The sequence below is a fragment of the Solanum stenotomum genome, unplaced genomic scaffold (assembly GCF_019186545.1).
Source record: "Solanum stenotomum isolate F172 unplaced genomic scaffold, ASM1918654v1 scaffold20777, whole genome shotgun sequence".
NCBI lineage: Eukaryota > Viridiplantae > Streptophyta > Magnoliopsida > Solanales > Solanaceae > Solanum > Solanum stenotomum.
Window position 1 is genome coordinate 65,597 of NW_026026212.1, and position 4,980 is coordinate 70,576.

Genomic DNA, 4,980 nt, shown 5'->3' on the forward strand with positions numbered 1-4,980 from the left:
AATCTCTTTTTGGTCAAGTTTTTCCTGTAACACTTGAGGCTTGGTGTTAACTCAGGTATTTGTTTATAAAAATATAGTATTAATGTATCCAATTATACTTGTATTGCCTAATTAATCTTTTGAATATGATAGATTACTTATGTATCCATATATACTTGTATTCACAAATCATCATTTCAAATTGTGTTAATATTACAATACAAGTATCTATGTATATAAGTATTCTACTATATACAAATTTGACAATCACACAAACCTTAATTTCTTTCTGCTCATGTTCTTCCCGTACTATTTTTTTTTATAACTATAGTCATTGTAAAGGAGAAAACAAAATTATTCTTCTATTGAAACCCTATAAAAATAAATGAAAATATAGATGTATACAAATATAATCTTCATAAAAACGAGGAAAAAAAATTCAATTAAAAGATACTTGATGAATTCAAATCACAAAAATTATTCCTAGAATTTTCAAAATGATCTTAAATTGGAAGGAATTTTGGGGGTAAAATATAGAAAATCTATGATATAGGGATATTGGTGAAAGAGAATATTAATGAGGGTAAACATGAAAAACTGATCATATAAAATGTGCCTAGACATTTATTAGTTATGCTTGTAATAATAACTTTCTTGTAATATTTAATAACTTTCTTGATTATTTCTATATAATTAAATTTGCTATTTATTGTGTAGTTATATCCATATAATATATAAAAAAAACTAAATTGTAGTTATTTGTTTTAAATATGTATTGATGTTTGCCATATTCTGTAGTTTTTCCTAAAATACGCCCTCCGTCCCATTGATCATTTTCCATTTTGTACTATGCTTAAAAAATCATAAATAAGAAGGTGATTTTTCTAATTTACTCCTAATTTTTTATTGGAAATTTTATAAACAAATGTGAACATTTTGAAAAAGAATTAATTGCAAGGGTAATATAATAAAAAATAATTTATGTTTTCTTGATTTAATAAAATGGTCAACTAATATATGACAATTGTATTTAATATAATAATCAACTAATATGGAACAATGGGAGTACTTGGTGAAATATGTTCTTTTAGACAAAACATCTCTGACCTTGTTCCAAGAAGATCTCATTTTGACGAACATAAAAGATGAATAATGAAAGATGAGAAAAAGTATACTCTGTAGTGAGACAACAGTTCTCCTAATCTACTACTCCTTTCTTTTTAGTCAATGTTGGTTTAGAGTTTGTGGTAATGATATGCAATAGCCATATTTTTTAAGGCCTTTTAATATCATCAGTTAATTCTAGATCACTAGTGATAAATATTACTTTCTAACTTTAATTAAATTAACCTATAACTCTCAATAATAGGGATAATTTTTCCTAATATAAACATTTATACATCATATGGCAGGGGTGTTCACGGATCGGTTTGGATCGGTTATTGGTCAAAATTAAAATCAAATCAACTTAATCGGTTTTAAAATTATCAAAACCAAATCATTATCGGTTTTGGTTCGATTATTCGGTTATTAATCATAGACAAAAATAAGAGAAACAATTCATTCAAAACGTGAAAAAATGACAACAATCAATTCAAAACAAAAATAGTTAGAATACCTAGTATTACATAACTTTCAATCATTGAATTTACTATGAATAAAGCGTCAAAAATCATTATTTTGGCCCATAAGGAATAGGACATTTTCAATCTCATAAAGAATTATCATAGACACTCATATACTTGAAACCAATAAAATAATATTCTCATCTTGGCATTTTTTCTTTCATAAGTAAATTATAATTAAATTTTGATGAAAACACATATAAGATCTTTATAATTGATTATAAAAACCAGATATTATGTATGTATAATATATAATAAAATATATGTATATAATTTGTCGGTTCAGTTAAGTTATTTCCTCATTTTTTTCGGACAAAATCATAACCAATCCAAATACTATCGATTTTTAAAAAATCTAAAACCAAACAACACCTAACCCAAATAAAATTGATTAATTTAATCAATTTGGTTCGATTTTTCGGTTTGAATCGATTTTTATCCAAATCACCCTAATCATAGGTGTATATCCATCTTTGATAATATGTAGGGTATATTACGTTGATTGTTGTATTTTTTTTTATATATATGTGCAAAATTAGAGAAGATATACATGTTGCAGGCAACATGCAATTAATGTCGTTAAGATAGCTGCCTAGTATAGATGTGCACTACATATATATTGTCACATGTTCTATATAATATAATATAATATAATATAATAGTAAATCATTAGACCTCACACAACTACAGTACATAGAAAAAGTTTGAATTTAATTTGAAGATTACACTTGTCATGCCTAGTATAATTATCACAATTATTTTAGTATATCATGAATAGATATTTTTTTTCCAAAAAGAAATTCCAATAACAGATATATTTGTTTCATTTTTAGAGAAAGTAATCGAATCAAAATACAGTGACAGGATTCAAATCCTTAAAGGATATACAACGAACTTTATTGATCGGAGCCTCTAAAATAGTAGAGGGACGAAAAATTTAGCGTTTTGATTTAATAAGACTAAGTACATTGATAGCCTTTTAAAATTATTAGTAAATTTTATATTATGAATTTATGTGTCTATTTATGATGATGCTGCGTTTCCTTCCCCTACCTATCTAGATAGGAGGATTTCTTAGCTTGCAGGTCCCTATCAGATGGTCACTCAACTTTTAATGGTTCTCTTAGAAAATCACTCAAATTAGAGTAGTTTACTTGGAAAATCACTCAACTTTGTTTTATAACTCAAAAGTCACTCAATTATAAGTATTTCATTAAGAAAGTCACTCAACTATTGATATTTTATGTAGAAAGTTACTCCACTAATTTAAATGTTTTTAAATTAAATTTTATTAAAATCAATTTTTATTTTAAACTTATTTTCAAAAATTAATAAGATGCTAATTTTAGTTATTTTATTAAATTTTGTTGAAATATATTTTTTGGTTTAAACTATTTTTTTAATAAAATAAAAAGAAGTGTTTTTTTTGGATTACTTCTTGATTCCAACCTTTTTTAAAAACAAAAAAATATATTTTTCAGCATTAGTTCCAGCTATACAATTGCTAGAATAGAAAAGAGAATTATTTTTTTGGCAATCGCTACGGTACGTTTTTCACAAGAAAAATATAATTAAATAATTAGAGTGGGTGATAAGATAATTAAAATCGATATTTTATTTCAACAAAATTTAATTAAAAAAATATTTATATTGATTGGGTGTATTGATTGGGTGACTTTATAAATGAAATATTAATAGTTGAGTGACTTTCTAAGTGAAATACCAATAGTTGAGTAACTTTTGAGTTATAAAACAAAATTGAGTGACTTTCTAAGTGAAAACGCCTAAGTTGAGCGACTTTCTAAGTAAAAATATTTAAAGTTGAGTGACCATATGAGATATTACATCGAAATGAACAATCCTTTTCCTTCTTTTGTCCGGCTACCTAACAGAAAATTCCTTAGAAAATCAAGTACTCCATATAAAATGACTCCATACAAAAATAAATAAATAAATAAATACCTTAAGCAATGGTTCCATTGCCTCCAAGAACCAGTATATATTCCCTACTTGATAAGCCAAGAAACTAAAGAGAAAAATGGACTACCTTAACATTTTGATAGGACTGTTATTCGTCTGGATTTTGATGCGTGGAGTAATATTGATTTCAATTAGAAGAAGAACCAAAAGAGTTGCACCAGGTCCCTTCCCTTTGCCTATCATTGGAAATCATCATTTGCTTGGTCATAAACCCCACATTTCACTTACTCAACTTGCAAAAAAATATGGTCCAATTATGAATCTCAAATTGGGACAAATAAACGCAGTGGACAAAAGCAAGATTTAGCCTTTTCCAATAGGTTTGTTATTGACGCTATCCGTGCCTGCAATCACAATGATTTCTCAGTTATATGGTAACCTGTCAACAACTCTTAGTGGAGAACGCTTCGTAAGATTATGAACTCTCACATATTCTCAGGTAATTAAGACTTCAAAATATGCATTTGAGTGGATAAAATGAGTCCTGACCCAATTTGTTTACACTAAAAATTAGAGTAGATTAATTATATTCACAGGAAACAAGCTAGACGCTAATGAGCATCTGAGGACAAAAAAAATCCAGGAGTTGATTGATTACTTTCACAAAAGTATTAAAGTTGGTGAAGCAGTAGATATCGGCAGAGCAGCCTTTAGAACTACCTTAAATTTGTTGTCCAACACTATTTTCTCTAAAGATTTGTTCCGATTCTGCTAAAGAATTTAAGGAATTGGTATGTAAGATCATGGTTGAGGCTGGTAAACTCAATTTGGTGGACTATTTCCCCTTTCTTAAAAAGAGTGATCCACAAGGTATAAAGCGACGCTCAACTGATTATTATACTAAAATGCACAACTATTATGAGTGATTTGATCGATAAGCGGCTAAAGGAAAGGGAATTGGGAAATCGTGAAAATGTTGATGTGTTAGATGCCCTTCTCGACATTAGCCCTAGTCTATGGAAAGACCCATTGGAGTTTAAACCGGAGAGGTTTTGGGAGTCAGATATAGATATTAGAGGTCGGGATTTTGAGCTAATTCCATTTGGTGCTGGTTGAAGAATTTACCTTGGATTGCCTTTGGCTAATAGGATGATTCCAATTGCGCTAGGTTCATTGATAAATACCTTTAATTGGAAGCTAGATGGTGGAATTGCACCTAAAGATTTGGACGTGGAGGAAAAAATTGGTATTTGTTATCTCATGTATTCAGGTTAGTCAAAAATACAGAAACAGAAAGTAGATGAAATAGATAGAATGATTTTAATTTGAGTCCACAGAAATCACCGTGTTTCCTTAAGAAATTTAATCCCATCACTTTACCCGAGGTTGCAGATTAATTCCTCCCAAGATAAAATGGATTAACCTGTTAAAGAAGTAGCGGTACCTCAAACTTCAA

General features: G+C 28.3%; 1 pseudogene; it reads left to right on the plus strand.

Annotated features, from left to right (window-relative positions):
• The first annotated feature begins 3,642 nt into the window (after positions 1 to 3,642).
• Positions 3,643 to 4,640, plus strand: LOC125850917 (geraniol 8-hydroxylase-like; annotated as a pseudogene).
• The last annotated feature ends 340 nt before the right edge of the window (positions 4,641 to 4,980 follow it).